This window comes from Pollicipes pollicipes, unplaced genomic scaffold (genome assembly GCF_011947565.3).
Source record: "Pollicipes pollicipes isolate AB1234 unplaced genomic scaffold, Ppol_2.1 Scaffold_4002;HRSCAF=4701_pilon_pilon_pilon, whole genome shotgun sequence".
Taxonomy (NCBI): Eukaryota; Metazoa; Arthropoda; class Thecostraca; order Pollicipedomorpha; family Pollicipedidae; genus Pollicipes; species Pollicipes pollicipes.
The window spans coordinates 6,832,953-6,850,890 of NW_023596420.1; the positions used below are offsets into that span (position 1 = coordinate 6,832,953).

At 48.4% G+C, this 17,938-nt stretch overlaps 6 non-coding genes across 6 annotated transcripts; 3 read left to right on the plus strand and 3 right to left on the minus strand.

The window, feature by feature from the left end:
• Positions 1 to 2,885: 2,885 nt before the first annotated feature.
• Positions 2,886 to 3,052, plus strand: LOC119094670 (U1 spliceosomal RNA). The gene has a single exon (XR_005093811.1). It is a non-coding gene; the product is annotated as a U1 spliceosomal RNA (small nuclear RNA).
• A 3,174-nt stretch (positions 3,053 to 6,226) lies between these two features.
• LOC119094650 (U5 spliceosomal RNA) lies at positions 6,227 to 6,340 on the minus strand. Its single transcript, XR_005093791.1, has one exon. It is a non-coding gene; the product is annotated as a U5 spliceosomal RNA (small nuclear RNA).
• A 6,615-nt stretch (positions 6,341 to 12,955) lies between these two features.
• Positions 12,956 to 13,069, plus strand: LOC119094653 (U5 spliceosomal RNA). The gene has a single exon (XR_005093794.1). It is a non-coding gene; the product is annotated as a U5 spliceosomal RNA (small nuclear RNA).
• A 438-nt stretch (positions 13,070 to 13,507) lies between these two features.
• Positions 13,508 to 13,674, minus strand: LOC119094639 (U1 spliceosomal RNA). The gene has a single exon (XR_005093781.1). It is a non-coding gene; the product is annotated as a U1 spliceosomal RNA (small nuclear RNA).
• Positions 13,675 to 16,040: 2,366 nt separating this feature from the next.
• Positions 16,041 to 16,154, plus strand: LOC119094651 (U5 spliceosomal RNA). Its single transcript, XR_005093792.1, has one exon. It is a non-coding gene; the product is annotated as a U5 spliceosomal RNA (small nuclear RNA).
• Positions 16,155 to 16,603: 449 nt separating this feature from the next.
• Positions 16,604 to 16,769, minus strand: LOC119094641 (U1 spliceosomal RNA). The gene has a single exon (XR_005093783.1). It is a non-coding gene; the product is annotated as a U1 spliceosomal RNA (small nuclear RNA).
• Positions 16,770 to 17,938: the final 1,169 nt, after the last annotated feature.

A 17,938-nucleotide genomic window follows, 5' to 3' on the forward strand; every position in this document is an offset into this window, starting at 1 on the left:
TGTGTGGTGGCCAGAGGGTCCGGGCCGCCGACTGTTCATAGCCGGGGGGCTAGAACGCCGGACGGCCTGACCCGCGCGTGAATCACTCACAGCCGGCGGGCTGGAACGCCGGCCGACCTGGGGACAGGGGTGCACGGGCGCCTGGGCATCCGAACGTCCAGCCAAGGGCGACTCAACGGCATGTTTCGTCTGGGTCTGCGTAGTTGACTCAACTGAAACCGAGGGGCGAGGGTTGAGAAGTTTCAGAGGAGGCAGATGGGTGATAGGGTCGGTCTGTGTTGCACATGTGGCCATCGTGGCTTTTGCTACTTGGGCATATGTTTTGCTGGGCTGCGACGACATTTTAGTTTCAACGGTGCGCCGTGCTTCGGGGTACGACACACCTGTCTTTGCCTTTTCAGAACAAATTTCTTTTTCTTTTTTTCCACGTGGGACACTGAGAAGAGTTGGCGGCGTGATCAGCACTTCCACAGCTCAGGCATTTCTGGGGTGATGTGCAGGCAGATCCCTCGTGAGGAGTCTCGCCGCACTTCAAGCATCTGGCACTCTGTTTGCAGTACTTGCTGCCGTGTCCGAACCGTTGACATTTAAAACACCTGAGTGGATTTGGAATGAATACTCTTACTTTATAACGAAGGTAACCAGCGGTGAGCGAATCTGGAAGTCGGGTGGTACCAAAGGTGATAACAAGCAGGCTGGTGTCGTGACGCTGACCATCTCTGAAAGTCGTCAGCCGACGGACATGGCAAACTTGCTCATCTCTGAGCTCCGCTAGGATCTCGTCCTCCGTCATGAAGCGGAGCTCAGGCGCGAAGATGGTGCCCTTACTGGTGTTTCTGGCATGGTGCAGCGAGACTTTGACTTGTTTGCCGCAAAATTCAGCTGTTTTGAGTAGGGCCTTGGTTTGCGCGCGAGTGGTTGTTTTGATGATGAGTGATCCGTTTGCTGGCGCTTCAATCTTGAGTTCGCATGGACCGCAGATAGCCTTGATTTGCTTTGATGGCCAAAAAATGTTGATCTTTCGAAACGACACATTTTCATCACAAGGTTGGACGACAACGTACGATCCGAGAGGATCCAGGATTGGCTCAGAGGGCTGGCGAACACTGGTCGTTGTCGAGCGAGGGTCAGCATCAGGGCGAGCGGGCACCGGAGTGGTCAAAGACGAGCGAGGGTCGGAACTGGGGGCGTTGGACGGAGACGAAGCCTGTTGTCCACCCACCACGGTGGAACTGTGCGTACCAACGGTCATGGCCTGGGGCGCGCGAGGGTCATCAGGTGAAGTGGCAGCAAAAGCGGGGCAGGCGACACTTCCATCGTCTACGTCCAGGGCATTGTCGAGGTCAGAGGCCGAGTTCGAGTCAGTGTCAGTATCACCCTTCTTACGTTTGGTTCGCTTCCCCATATTAGGGGAGCGAGAAGAGAACAAAAAGTAAGCGAAAATGTGTGTTTGTAGCTAGTGCGAACGGAAAAGTGACGAAATCGACGATACGAAAAAGGACTCCTTGGCTGAGAGCCGCAACAGGAGCAAACCACTTCCTGAAGTCGTGTCAGATGGGTCTCCGGGCACCGAATCAACTGACGAAAGCCTGTGAGCCTGTCCGTGTAGAGTTCCGCCACACACATCCGCCACGTTCCGCCACGAGTTCCGCCACGCGGACGTGTAGCTGAGAAATTAGACGATTTTAGATCTTAGGAAGGCAGGTCTTTGAACTGCATCGAGTGCTGTTGAAGATGGCTGTTTCAGTTCCAAACCTCCTTAGAAATGTGCGAGACTTCTGAAAATGCTTTGAATACCGTGTCCTCGCAGCAAAGAAGGAAGGAAAAACGAGCCGCTGATGGCCGATTCTGCGCCTTCCGGCATCTGTGAAGACGTGACGGCAGGCCTTTCCTCTCACGCTGGTCGCCACTTGCTCATCAACGTGAACAGGCTATGCGTGACCGATTGGTCTTGCATTTGCCAGAGGAGACAATCGAGCCGGCTAACTGATCTAAGTCGCCAAGAGCACTCGGCGTTCCAGTCCGTTTCTGCCCCGATCGAGTTCCTCAAGACGTCACGCTGAGACCGTCGGGGTGCTCCGTCATATCGTCCCCCATCCGGAAAGCGTGCTGTAGGGGAGCCAGAAGACGTGCCATAGCGAACAGTTCCAACACCAATACTATCTATCCAGGCTTTCTAGAACGAAGAAGACGTTCATCAGTGCTGCCCGCCATAGATACGTGACCTTACAGTGAAGCTGTCACAGCGAATGGATGTGTCTCACGTGGCCGAACACAGCGAGTCGTTGTGACGCTTGTCGTGCGCCGCCTCGTCTAACAGCTACTACGAACGCGACGGCTGGTAAGCAGCCCAACTGACAGCCACCTTACAGTATTGCAGCCCAAGGTAGTGGACTTGGAACCAAGGATACGCAACTTGCTCAACAGATGGCAAAGCGAAATAGTAATTTGAGCCGCAAATGCCAAACTAAAAATGCCTTTGAAAGGCATTTTTAGTGGTGCGAGGCACGTTGCTGGTTTGTTTTCTTCCTCGTGAATTTAGCATTAAAACGAAAATATTGCACCGTGTATTTGTCTGTGTTGCCAGCTGTTTGCTCATTAAGCAAGCGTTAGAGTGCGAATTCCAGGTTACCTCAGTCGTCACTAGATGGTGTTGTACGTGACTTTTTGGTGACAAGTTGCTTCAGCGAATTTCGAAAGTGTTGCTTGACGGCCAAGAAGCGTTTGATGGGTCGTGCAGGGTGCTTGAAATGTGTTGCAACGACCGTCTAATGCAGAACATGAAAAGAGCCGAACTTGAGAGAAGTGGACGGATGAATACATTGATTGTGCGCCGTCGTGCCTTGCCAAGGACGATGTAGTGCCAAATGTGTGTGGGGGAACTCATACTTACCTGGCTCAGGGGATACCGTGATCACGAAGGCGGTTCCCCCAGGGCGAGGCCCTTCCATTGCACTTCGGTTGGGTTGACCCCTGCGATTACCCCAAATGTGGGTAACTCGGGAGTACAATTTTTGTTAGCGGGGTAGGTTGCGTTCGCGCTCCAACCCTATTTACCCTCAAGTGAGACAATTCCGCTCGGGAAGAGCGAGAGCGCTCCACACGAGTGGAGTGCGTTAAGCACATGGGAACCACACTTACCCTGTTTACATGGGCAGCTGTGATTCGAATTGAGCCGGGACCCGTCCTCGATCCGAACTATCCGGCCCATGTATACACTCACGCGCCGTCCCGCTGATTCGAATTGTGCGCCGGAAGAAATCCCTTCCCGTGAGAGGATCATCCGTTCAGGAAGGGATTTCGTCCGAATTATCGGCCGTAAGCTGTCTAAACAAAAAAAAAGAAGAAAAATGCCTGGCGCACGCAGTTCTGTTCATGGCCATTCCAGCTTTGTTTGGTGTTGCCGCTTTTCCACGGGTTTTTTAGCTATTGCTCCAGACGGTCCAAGTCCAAGATGGTAAAGGAAAAGAGAAAGAAGGTGAAGTTGACACCATGCTGCTAAAACTACTCTTATTATTGAGGGCCTTGAGTGGCTAGCAGCACAGAAATGCTCACGTGATTTAGCCTTGCTAGGCGCTTGATCTATGCAGACAGCAGGCGTCGGCGGTGTTTCGTGTTATCTTTCCGCCTAAAGGTTAGATTAATTTACATCTGGGGCAGGCTCCATGCTTCCAAAAGCCAGATGGAGGTAATATGGTCATTTTATATAGCTTTGACTTGTTCTCATTTTAATTTTTGGATTGCTCAAAATTCTTGCAGAGAATGCCTCCAAGTTTCTTTCATTAAGTTAATACCTAAAGGCCCCAGGAGTGTTTTTGCAGATGTTCCTTAAATTAGGATGCTGGTTGCTTGTTAGTTAAATTTGTGTGAGAAAGGTAGCTTAAAAATTGCTGCATGATATGACGGATGAACAAATATAGATCATTGCAGTCAGCTCGGAATGTGAACTTTTTTAATGGTAGGACCGAAATTGGCCAATGACGGGGTCAGAACAGCAAGAAAGCAAATGTGAACACTGGATGAAAATAGTTGTCATCATTACTCTGCTAAATCCAAGTTTGTGTGTTCCATGTGCAGGAAAACAGTGCATAAACTAACACCTAACACGATGGCACATGCTGCATGGAGAACACGTCTGTGTTGCATATCATCACCTGTTTTTGTACTGGTGATTAAACATGTCACCTTGGTGCTTTTTGTGATGGGTGTCTTTGCAGGCCATGAGGTAGGTACTTCAACTGTTCAACAATTCTTGCAGGGAGTACCAATAGTTTCTTTCATCAAGTGAATACATAAATGCCCCAGGATTGATTTTGCAGACATTCCTCCTGTGACTTGAACATTTGGTTGACCACCTATTGGCAGGAGGGATGTGCTGGATATTGGTGACTGGCTCGTCAAGGAAATATGAAGTTACATCACACTGGTAGAGCAAATGGCAAGGAAGCGGGGGCTGGAATATTTGTTTTTGATGCGATTAGGCTGTTTGTTGCTTGTCGGTTTAATGTGTGTGAGATAGGTAACTCAATAATTCCTGCATGATGCAAAGGATCAACAAATATAGGCAATAGATCATTGCAGTCAGTGCAGAATGTGAACTATTTTTAATGATGGGACCAAAATTGCCCAGTGATGGTTCCAAAATGTCAAGAAAGCAAATGTGAGCACTGGATGAAAATAGCTGTCATCAGTACTCTGTCAAATCCAGGTTTGTGCATTTCATGTGGAAGAAAACAGTGCATAAACTAAGTAAACCGAACATAATGCCACATGATGTGCAGAGCACATCTGTGGTGCACATCATTACCTGTTTTTGTACTGGTGAGTAAATATGTTACCCTGGTGCTTTTTTGTGACATGTATATTTGCAGCCATGAGGTGGATAATTGAGCTGTTGTTATAATTAATCATTTGTTATGAATTTTGAGCCCAGATTGCTTTTGTCATGACAGCTCTGGGGCTGGTTCACATGTTATGATCTTTGGACTGTGCGAACACAGCTGTTTGTGCCACCTAGCCATCAGTCCATATCAGCCAATGCTGTTGACTGCAAAGATATCAAAGCAGTATTTCAACCCTAGTATGTCAAGAAAGCAAATAGCTGCATTCTGACTTGCCAGTCCATGCCAAGTCTAAATGGCAATGCTGCCCTCAGGTACCGACGATGCATTGGATGGGGAAAGACAACATAGTTACACAATTTTTGCCACTAACTATGTAGCATTCATGAGTCATTTCTGTAGCTTAGCTCACTGTTGCAGGCTGCTCATAAATGCATTAGTGTGGGAGTAGGTAAGGTGTTTCTTGGGCTGCGCAAAGTAGATGACATGATGCTGGGTGGCATACTGATATGAGTGTGGTAAGTTTGTGAGTGTCATTGGCCAGTACAAGAAAATAATGATTTCCTGCTAGCCAAAGTTTCCCGCTAGTAAGAATTTACATATGACACTGCTTATGTGATAGATTTGGCAGTGCTGACTGCGCAACTCTTGTGTTTCAAGTGCTATGGCTTGTGCTGTAGCTATAAAGCCTATGAGTCCCGCACAGATCATTTTCCAACGGAGTCCATCTTCCTACTCGCCCTCAAAGCTGTCTCGCGCCCACCATAGCTCGTGACATTCGCCATCCATACGCAGAGTACCGGCCTTTTTCTTCTTGTTTTGTTCAGTTCGCCTCAAAAGCGCAGTTTTCGCCCATAATCCGTTCCTTGATTCGAACTATCGACCGTTAATCCGACGTAAAGCCGCTTTCGCCCATGTAAACGCCCCTGGCCGAGAGGGTTAACGTCGCATGATCCGTTCCGATCTTAATTCGAATTATCCTCGGCTGCCCATGTAAACCGGGTAACTGGACGTATTCAGATAAGGTTGTCCGGCGGGCGGAGACGCTCTGTAACGTTGTTCGTGCCGTAAGGAGCGTACGATATAAAGCACGTTCACCTGTTCATCTGACACATAGAGAGTACAGACAGTGGTGGTCCCATTTGTAAACGTAACACTGAGACAACTTAAGACACACAAGCCCGCCATGGTGCCTCTCAGGATTTCAATATGCCAGCTGATTTGTTTTGTGGGACTCTTCGAGCATGAATACAGACCGCTGAAAATTTTGTGAGCCCAAACAGACGCCAAGTGACGCCCACATGCCTTGTCTTGCATCTGTCGCCTCCGAGCACCTCGCTGAAGCTTTACCAATACCGTTGTGATTGCCTCCTCACATGTGACGTGGCCACCGTACGGTGGCCGTAAGAAATTCGCGAATACTCATTTGAGTGTTCCCCTCCACGGAAATCTTTAGTAAAAGGCGAAAGATTTGTGCGTTTTGAAGGGAAACCAGAGATCCCGCCTGGCGCGTCAACTGGGAAACCGAGCATGTGTGCTGTGGATGCCTATCACTAGTTTATAGCGTGGCGCGAACCGTTTCGTGTCCTTCTACCTAATGCTTGGACCGGTGCATACACGTGCGTGGTATGCGTTTGTACGCTCATGGATACAAGTTTAGAACCACGCGCGGCTACACTGGAAAATGTCGCAAAATCTTGAAGACTGGCAAAACAAGTTGTCAAGTTGATGTCGGTCACCTAGTGGCAGACACGAGAACTGAAGGTTTGCAGCGATCATTTGTGTTTGGTGGTTTTGGCTTGTATGACGGCTTGTTGACGGCGCCGCGACGAAATGGTGCTGCGCCGTCCCCCGGCAGCCTCAAGCCTGCGTTCAAGGTTAAACGGCCGTCCGCACGTGTGATGGGCCGCAGTGTTTCATTGTTGCCGACCGGTTGTGGCATCTCGCACCGACCTGTGGACAAAGGCGGGTCGGAAGTCGGAGCGACCCGGGAGTGGTTTTACATGCCGACTTGTGTTCGACTCGAGTTGATTCATTGTTCGGCTCATCACTCAATCGTCTTTGAGTGAGGCGTGAGCTGAGTGCACTCGTCGGGAAAAGTTCTGCTTTGAGTGGTGAGCTGAATTACATTGCCTGCAAATTTCATACGCTGAATCGTGAGCCAATCATTTCTGACAAAGTTGTGTTAGGGCCGTTTAGTCATGGCGTGCCAATGCTGTCGTGTCATCATATGACTCAAATGAGAACGGTCACATGAGGAAACAGCAGGTTCCTGACAAACCAACAAACCATTTGAGAGTGTTGAGGTGAACAGCGTGCAGTTGCAGTATGCGTTGGTTGCGCAGTTTTTCATCCGCTTTTTTGCAAACTCATTACAAGCGCGTGGCGCGTGGCGCGTGGGTTGGCGGCCGTCTGTGGTAGGTGGATGGGCGTGCGGTTTTAATTGACTGTTTGTTGCATCCGTGGCAATTATTGCGAGCCGTGGTCAATGCTAGGTACGTCATGTCCATGTTCGAGTTGGTCTGCGTAGGACATAGGAAGTGGGAGCTTTGCTGATCTATAGACCGGTACGATTCTGGTACTCGTTTCTCATTCCCCAGTGTTGCTGAAAGGCGATACCATTCAACATTCACCCACTTTATTTTTCACATTTCCATACATGGTTTATCATATGCCTAGGTGGCAACACAGGCTGCTTGCCACTGGGCATCTTAGTCTGGTGGGTGCAAGATTTGTGCTCTTGCAGATGTCAATACATGGCTCCTAACCGAAGCAGCAAGTCTCAAGGTGTTGCGCCTTCTGGTTTGATTTTGTCCTGACACAAAGAGGGAAAAATGAGTTTTTCTAACAGCTGTTCTTGTTGCATCATGATGTAGTACCTAGTCGCAATCCTGGGTACAAAATCTCCTGGTATACATTATGCCAGCAAACGTTAAGTTTTCCGACACTGGTTGTGCTTATCCTTGCTGGCTCGCTGCTGTTTACGCGTGTCCAATTCCAATTTAAAAGAGATTGACAGCGTCCAGACTCGTTTGAACTGCCGCTTCTAAGAAAAACAAGCACTCCTTTGTCCCTCGTGAATGATTCCACCTATGTGCTAACGTTTTGCCTACCTTATCGGCACATTGCTCCCGAAGTCCTTGCTCAAAATCGTTAGGGCGCCTTTCTCATCAATTCTTTGGCACGCTACACCACAGCTGCGCTCTAGGCAATGTTAGCCGGAGGCCAAGGGAGGAGGCCTGTCAACACTTCTTAGATGTTGGTATTTGTTTCTTCTAATAGGAATACACAGGACACAAGAACTTTCTGCAAAGAAGACAGCAGCCTTATTCTGATTAATATTCGCAAGTTGCATGGGTATATCTCTTGGCCGGTGTTGTGTTTTGTTTGAATTGGTGCACTCCGTTTGTCTGCATGTTTTGCATGTTTGGAGTAGCATTGCATTCCGTATCCTTACCCCAGAATTGACATCTGGTTTTCACAATTGGGGAAGCTGTACTTCAATACAGGCATAGCTGCCCCATTTAATAAACCACGGTCATGAAACAACACGGATGGGCAGGTATGTTTGGTATTATAGCTTGAAAGCATTACAGCAGAGTATCATTGTTTTAACATAAGATGTTTAAATGATATAAGCTGAAAAGTGATACATTGTGCGATACAGCCTTTTTCCAAACAGCTGAGTTAAATGTTCTCGTCACCAGGTCATAAAGTATGTAGACAACCATCAATTTGGAACACATGACCACTGACCCAAACTGTTCATGCAACCGCTGTGACACCCTGTCATCAAATACCAGCTTTGCACCCATCATACCGGATATATGTGTGCACCAGTAATGTGACATGTTGACAAGAAAGGACATGCAACATCTGAGTGTGGCATAAGCAGGCATGAAATGCATAGTAATTATGTTGATAAGTCATGGAGTTCGTTTGGTAATGAACCTACACTCATTCGTACATGACACCTTGAAATATTAGATCCTTTTATCCGAAATTGGTGGCAACCTTGAACCGAGTTCAGCGTTTTACGAAGCACATGAGGTGGAAATGTCGCCGCGAATGTCGCTGGTACACCAGGTATGTTCAGTGCATCATTTTCCCATTTGGAATTACACAAGGGATCTTCGAATGCGTACAGCTTTTACTGCCAGTGTTAGCCTTATCCGCACGAGACTGTAGCAACCAAAACAACGGCCATGCATGTGGCGCACAGTTACTCGCCACATGTAAGCCGGTGCATTCGTCATTCCCTCCTCACTGATTGATTTAGCTGTCAGGAATGTATTTGTTCACGCATGACCATCGGTTGGATTGATAACAAAAATAAATGAAAGCTGTTGCAAAACCCAAATGCATATTACACAACCAAAATGAACCGTAGATAGTTGCCAAATTCCCTTAGGCGTGTATTTAGAAATAAAAGCAAGCAAGAGTATGTGAGGATGGGTTGTTATGCCAGTCAGGTTTTTTATAACAATGTTTTTTGCGACTTGCCACGGTACGCGACCATTAATGCCTCATCTGTTCATATCCACCATTTTCCTTTCTTCATAGCATTCTGGATGCATGCCACTGAGATACATTAAACTCCGATGCATATCATGTCACACGTCTAACTATTGTAAAAACGCTTTGACAAAATTCGCTGAAGTAACATCAAAGGGAAAGAAACAACCCAACGCTGCCATCTCGTGGCAATCGCAACACCTTAAAGGGAGCTATCCCCCTTTGTGTACTTTTCACTTATTGTTACATCATCCGCGTCCGATTTGATCAGTAATACTAAACTTCTCAAGACTTCTAAACAGCTCAGAACTTCGATTTGAAGTAATCGGCCCTGCGCGAGAAAATCTCATTTGACTCCCTGCTCACCACTATGAAAGTAGTACACTCCATTAACTCTGCTTTTTTCCACTGAAATACGTTTTACACCTAGGAGCCACACCCGACCACCGTATTCGTATGCTTAAAGTTCGTTGGGGGTGTCACGTTCCAAAAACTGGTCGCTATGTTACCGTGAACTCATGCAGGAGTCGGTTTTCTGCGTCGCCGCCGACGCGGAGAGTCACTTTCGGGTGGCCGAATGCTACAACGACACCAAGTGGGGTGTCACGTAATGGACACCCTGTGGGGGGGAGTCGCGAACCTCCAAGCTATCAATTGCAGGACTCCCATAAGTTTTCCTTTTGACCCCACAGCATGGATAATCACGCTTTCATAGGGGCTTGACGCCCTCACTAGGAGTTGCCTGGCACTGCCCAGACATCCCTGTCGCCATTACGCTTCTCTCTTGCCATTCATTGCTTTATGAGCAGCTCTGGGAGGCTCAAGACATCACTGGGTAAGAACACTGTACCTGTTCATTCTTGACGTACTATGCAAAGCTTGTTGGAATGATGAATATCCAGAATGCACTGGCACGTGCTTTAGCGCTGCGGTATGGAATGCTGTCTAGTTGGGCGGTAATCACTACACATTGACCGCTTTCGTGTGGGACTGGTGTGCAGATTTGTTCATATTGGCCCATCCAACCATGTCATTCCCAATGTTTTATTCCAAGATGCCGACCAATTATGCACTGTTACCTTAATCATTGTTCACAATTCTTTAAAACATGATGAGGGGAATTGCACAGTGATGCAGCATAAGGGGGGGGGGGGGGGGGGGAAGCAGTTCCTTCCCCTAGGCCCACATTCTTGCGATATAGACCGATTCAGACAAACTATTAAGGCTCTGCCTCAAGCTATCAATGTGTAGCTGCATCCTCCCCACGCTATGCCCCTTTGACAATCCTGGTTGTACCGCCTGTGATTGTGCTTGGCGCAGGAAAGCTTTAATGAGTAGACAACAGGGCAATAATTATCAGTGCTTCAGAAAAACAGTGCTTCAATTTAGGGAAGGTACCCACACACTTTGGCCATTTTATAGAAATTCTCCACCTTGGCTTAGGACCCCAAGTGTTGGATTGTGTCAGAAAACCACCACGATGTCAATTGGAGGAACACATGTTATTGTTTGAGATGGCCTATTCAGGCAGTTTGTCACCAATTTTTGATCCCAGACATGTTCACATTGCTCATTGGATTAAATGATAATATTTACACAAGTTATCACATCTGTCCTTTCAAGAGTCAATTGACTCCTGATTACCAAGGTTGATATATGTACATAACGTAACCGTTGGCACGACTGCCTAAGACATCTTGAATTGCATTTAGGTCTATGTCTACACATAGGCTAGTAGTTTAATTATGTATGCAATATTTTTGTGATACATCATTTACATGCGACCGTAAGCGTACATTAAATTAGGCTACCGTGGAAAGTGATACCTAATGTTGATAACTAAAAATATAACAGCTTTACTATACTTCGCTATATGTAGCCCACATACACATATATATATATATATATTATATATATAATATAAAATATAATAGCTTCTCTGTACCCATTATTCATTGAGAGTTAAACCAAGCCATGTGGCCCACCTCTCCATCCTTGTCATAATCAGATTCTGAATACAAGATGATGAGATGTCCCTAAGAGCTCCTGTCGTGTAGATATGCATGTTGTCTGTTATTTAAATATCAGTTAATGAACACTTTCATATTGCGGCAAAAGGTAACAATAAAGGCCATGACCACATCTACCCAGTGTTGGAAAACTTGACGTTTGCTGGTATAATGTATGCCAGGAGATTTTGTACTCCAGGATTGCGACTAGGTAAAATGAAATATTTTGTACTCCATCATGATGCAACAAGAACAGCTGTTAGAAAAACTCATTTTTCCCTCTTTGTGTCAGAACAAAATCAAACCAGAAGGTGCAACACCTTGAGACTTGCTGCTTCAGTTAGGAGCCATGTATTGATATCTGCAAGAGCACAAATCTTGTACCCACCAGACTAAGATGCCCAGTAGCAAGCAGCCTGTGTTGCCACCTAGGCATATGCTAAACCATGTATGGAAATGTGGAAAATAAAGTGTGTGAGTGTTGAATGGTATTGCCTTTCAACGATACTGGGGAATGAGAAACGAGTACCAGAATCGTACCGGTCTATAGATTAGCAAAGCTATCACTTCCTATGTCCTACGCAGACCAACTCGAACATGGACATAACTTAACCTAGCATTGACCACAGCTCGCAATAATCGCCACGGATGCAACGAACAGTCATTTACAACCGTACGCCCAACCACCTACCACAGACGGCCGCCAGCCCACGCGCCACGCGCCACGCGCTTGTAATGAGTTTGCATAAAAGCAGATGAAAAACTGTGCAACCAATGCATACTGCAGCTGCACGTTGTTCACATCAACACTCTCAAATGGCTTGTCAGGAACCTGCTGTTTCCTCATGTGACCGCTTTCATTTGAGTCATATCATGACACGACAACATCGACACGCCATGACCAAACGGCGTAACACAACTTTGTCAGAAATGATTGGCTTACGATTCAGCGTATGAAATTTGCAGGCAATGTAATTCAACTCACCACTCAAGCAGAACTTTTCCCGACGAGTGCACTCAGCTCACGCCTCACTCAAAGACGATTGACTGATGAGCCGAACAATGAATCAACTCGAGTCGAAAACAAGTCTGCATGGCAAACGACTTCCGGGTCGCTCCGACCTCCGACCCGTCTTTGTCCACAAGTCGGTGCGAGATGCCACAACCGGTCGGCAGCAATGAAACACTGCGTCCCATCACGCGTGCAGAAGGCCGTTTGACCTTGAACGCAGGCTTGAGGCTGCCGGGAGACAGGGCAGCACCGTTTCGTCGCGGCGCAACAAGCCGTCATACAAGCCAAAACCACCAAACACAAATGATCGCAGCAAACGTTCAGTTCTCGTGTCTGCCACTAGGTGACCGACATCAACTTGACAACTTGTTTTGCCAGTCTTCAAGATTTTGCGACATTTTCCAGAGTAGCCGTGCGTGGTACTTAACTTCTATTCATGGGCGTAGAAACGGATCCCACGCACATGTATACACCGGTCCAAGCATTAGGTAGGACACGAAACGGTCGCGCCACGCTATAAACTAGTGATAGGCATCCACAGCACACATGCTCGGTTTCCCAGTTGACGCGCCATGCGAGATCTCTGGTTTCCCTTCAAAACGCACAAATCTTTCGCCTTTTACTAAAGATTTCCGTGGAGGGGAACACTCAAATGAGTATCGCGAATTTCTTACGGCCACCGTACGGTGGCCACATCACATGTGAGGAGGCAATGACAACGGTATTGGTAAAGCTCCAGCGAGGTGCTCGGAGGCGACAGATGCAAGACAAGGCACGTGGGCACCACTAGGCGTCAGTTGGGGTTCACAAAATTTTCAACGGTCTGTACTCATGCTCGAAAAGAGTCCCGCAAAAACAAATCAGCTGGAATATTCAAACCCTGAGATGGCTTAGGTGTCTAAGTTGTCTCAGTGTTGTTTGTTTAGAAATGGGACCACACTGTCTACTCTATGTGTCAGGTGAACGTGCTTTATCGTACGCTCTACGGCACGAACAACGTTACAGAGCGTCTCCGCCCGTCGGACAACCTTATCTGAATGCGTCCATCGTGGTTCCCGCGTGCTCAACGCACTCCACTCGTGCGGAGCGCTTTCATCTTCCCGCGCTGACTTGCCTCACTTGAGTGTAAATAGGGTTGGAGCGCGAACGCAACCTACCCCGCTAACAAAAATTGTACTCCCGAGTTACCCACATTTGGGGTAATCGCAGGGGTCAACCCAACCGAAGTGCAATGGAAGGGCCTCGCCCTGGGGGAACCGCCTTTGTGATCACGGTATCCCCTGAGCCAGGTAAGTATGAGTTCCGCCATTCACATTTGGCACTACATCGTCCTTGGCAAGGCACGACGGCGCGCAATCAATGTATTCATCTGTCCACATCTCTCAAGTTCGCTCTCTTCATGTTCTGCATTAGACGGTCGTTGCAACACATTTCAAACACCCTGCACGACTCATCAAACGCTTCTTGGTCGTCCAGCAGCACTTTCGAAATTCGCTGAAGCAACCTGTCACCAAAAGCCACGTACAACACATCTAGTGGCGACTGAGGTAACCTCCTGGAATCCGCACACGAACGCTTGCTTAATGACCAAACAGCTGGCAAAACAGACAAATACACGGTGCAATATTTTCGTTTTAATGCTAAATTCGCGAGGAAGAAAACAAACCGGCCCCGTGCCTCGCACCACTGAACATGCCTTTAAACGACTCAAATGACTATTTCGCTTTGCCATCTGTTGAGCAAGTTGCGTATCCTTGGTTCCAAGTCCGCCACCTAGGGCTGCAATACTGTAAGGTGGCTGTCAGTTGGGCTGCTTATCAGCCGTCGCGTTCGCAGTAGCTGTTAGCGGAGACGCCGCACGACAAGCGTCACAACGACTCGCTGTGTTCGGCCACGTGAGACACATCCATTCGCTGTGACAGCTTCACTTAAGGGTCACGTATCTATAGCTGGCAGCACTGATGAACGTCTTCTTCGTTCTAGAAAGCTCGGATCGATAGTATGGGTGTTGGAACTGCCCCCTACGGCACGTCTTCTGGCTCCCCTACAGCACGCTTTCCGGATGGGGGACGATATGACGGAGCCCCGACGGTCTCAGCGTGACGTCTTGAGGAACTCGATCGGGCAGAAACGGACTGGAACACCGATGCTCTTGGCGACTCAGATCTGATAGCCTGTTCACGTTGTGAGAAAATGACGACCAGCGTGAGAGGAAAGGCCTGCCGTCACGTCTTCATAGATGCCGGAAGGCGCAGAATCAGCCATCAGCCGCTCGTTTTCATTCCTTCTTTGTCGCGAGGACACGGTTGCTCGACTGCCAGCGCCAACAGCAGGCACGTTGCAGGTTGTTCAGACGCACATTTTTTACGCACCGGGGATGGGGAGGGGGGCCAATACTACTGATATCATTGTTTCTAATAGGTAGAAGTCACGTTGTTCAGTTGTATGTGGTTTACCTTACGAAAGAACGTTGCGTAAAAAGTCCACGTGTTCTCATAGTTGCATCGCTTTCTGCTACAACCAGCAAAACTTCCTTGTTCGCGTCTTGCCACGTCACTGGAGCGGCATTATGACTGACGTGTACAAGTAATTGGTTTTGTGTGTGACCGTTCACTGCGACGTTGGATTCCCCATCGTGTTCGCCCTTTCTGTCAGGATGAGGGGCAGGCGTGGCCATATAGTTTCAGAAGTGTTGTCAAGTCTCAAAGAAAATGCTCCACAGTTGTATGACGTTTTGAACTGAAACAGCCATCTTGAGGACCTTTTGACGCAGTTCACCGTCATGTCCTTTTTAAGACCCGAAACGCTCTGGCTTCTGAGTTACACGCCTGCAAAAGTGCAAAAAGGTTCATTGGGAGCCAATTTCAAATTGCCTCGGCAATAATGATGTCATAGAAACGTCATGCGATCGCGGTCATCATACAGCCTGTTTCCTGCATATGGTCAAAACAGCATGGCCGCTGGTACATTTGCAAAAGTGAACATGCGGCACGTATGATACCATGCGCGGAAGATGATTGGCTGTTAGTAAGATTTTGCTGCTGAATGCGTGTGTCGCGAACGTAAGCGTGAGCACTTTCGGGTTGTGCGGCACTCGTGAACAGGCCATTTTCCGATTTTCTAGGCCGCAGGTCAATGTTTTATACTTGTGAACCCGTGAAAGAAAACAAAATGCATCACCTAACGCGTAACATGTGTTACGCGAGAACATGTCGGTGCGAGATGCCACAAGCGGTCGGCAGCAATGAAACAATGCGGCCCATCACGCGTGCAGGCGGCCGTTTGACCTTGAGCGCAGGCTTGAGGCTGCCGGGAGACGGGGGCAGCACCGTTTCGCCGCGGCGCAACAAGCCCGTCATACAAGTCAAAACCACCAAACACAAATAAATCGCAGTAAACCTTCAGTTCTCATGTCTGCCACTAGGTGGCCGACATCAACTTAACAACTTGTTTTGCCAGTCTTCAGGATTTTGCAACATTTTCCAGAGTAGTAGCGCGTGGTTCTTAACTTTTATTTATGGGCGTACAAACGGATTCCACGCACATGTATGCACCGGTCCAAGCATTAGGTAAAAGGACACGAAACGGTCACGCCACGCTATAAACTAGTGATAGCCATCCACAGCACACATGCTCGGTCTCCCAGTTGACGCGCCAGGCGGGATCTCTGGTTTCCCTTCAAAACGCACAAATCTTTCGCCTTTTACTAAAGATTTCCGTGGAGGGGAACACTCAAATGAGTATTCGCGAATTTCTTACGGCCACCGTACGGTGGCCACACCACATGTGGGGCGGCAATGACAACGGCGCTGGTAGAGCTCCAGCGCGGTGCTCAGAGGCGATAGATAAGACACGGCACGTGGGCACTACTATGCGTCAGTTGGGGCTCATACAATTTTCAGCGTCCTGTACTCATGCTCGAAAGAGTCCCACAAAACAAATCAGCTGGCATATTAAAATCCTGAGAGGCATAATGGCGGGCTGATGTGTTCTAAGTTGTCTCAGTGTTTAGAAATGGGACCACCACTATCTGTACTCTCTACGTGTCATGTAAACGTGCTTTATACCTTACGCTCTTTACGGCACGAACAACGTTACAGAGCGTCTTCGCCCGTCCGACAGCCCTATCTGAACACGTCCGTCGTGGTTCTCATGTGCTTGACGCACTCCACGCGCGCGTAGCGCTTTCGCTCTTCCCGCGCTGATTTGTCTCATCCAAGTGCAAATAGGGTTGGAGCGCGAACGCAACCTACCCCGCTAACAAAAATTGTACTCCCGAGTTACCCACATTTGGGTAATCGCAGGGGTCAACCCAACCGGAGTGCAATGGAAGGGCCTCGCCCTGGGGGAACCGCCTTTGTGATCACGGTGTCCCCTGAGCCAGGTAAGTATGAGTTCCGCCACACACATTTGGCACTACATCGTCCTTGGCAAGGCACGACGGCGCGCAATCAATGTATTCATCTGTCCACTTCTCTCAAGTTCGGCTCTTTTCATGTTCTGCATTAGACGGTCGTTGCAACACATTTCAAACACCCTGCACGACCCATGAAGCGCTTCTTGGTCGTCAAGCAGCACTTTCGAAATTCGCTGAAGCAACTTGTCACCAAAAAGTCACGTACAACACCATCTAGTGACGACTGAGGTAACCTCCTGGAATTCGCACTCTAACGCTTGCTTAATGAGCAAGCAGCTGGCAAGACAGACAAATACACGGTGCAATATTTTCGTTTCAATGTTAAATTCGCAAGGAAGAAAACAAACCAGCCCCGTGCCTCGCACCACTAAACATGCCTTTAAACGACTCAAATGACTATTTCGCTTTGCCATCTGTTGAGCAAGTTGCGTATCCTTGGTTCCAAGTCCATCACCTAGGGCTGCAATACTGGAAGGTAGCTGTCAGTTGGGCTGCTTACCAGCCGTCGCGTTCGCAGTAGCTGTTAGCGGAGACGGCGCACGACAAGCGTCACAACAACTCGCTGTGTTCGGCCACGTGAGACACATCCATTCGCTGTGACAGCTTCACTTTAAGGTCACGTGTCTATAGCTGGCAGCACTGATGAACGTCTTCTTCGTTCTAGAAAGCCTGGATAGATAGTATTGGTGTTGGAACTGTCCCTTACGGTACGTCTTCTGGCTCCCCTACAGCACGCTTTCCGGATGGGGGACGATATGACGGAGCTCCCCGACGGTCTCAGCGTGACGTCTTGAGGAACTCGATCGGGGCAGAAACGGACTGGAACACCGAGTGCTCTTGGCGACTTAGATCAGTTAGCCGGCTCGATTGTCTCCTCTGGCAAATGCAAGACCAATCGGTCACGCATAGCCTGTTCACGTTGATGAGCAAGTGGCGACCAGCGTGAGAGGAAAGGCCTGCCGTCACGTCTTCACAGATGCCGGAAGGCGCAGAATCGGCCATCAGCGGCTCGTTTTTCCTTCCTTCTTTGCTGCGAGGACACGGTTTGCTCGACTACCAGCGCCAACAGCAGGCTTGTTGCAAGTTTGTTGAACGCGGATGCTTCGCTTGTCCCAATTTTCCGTTGGCATATGGCGGACAGCCC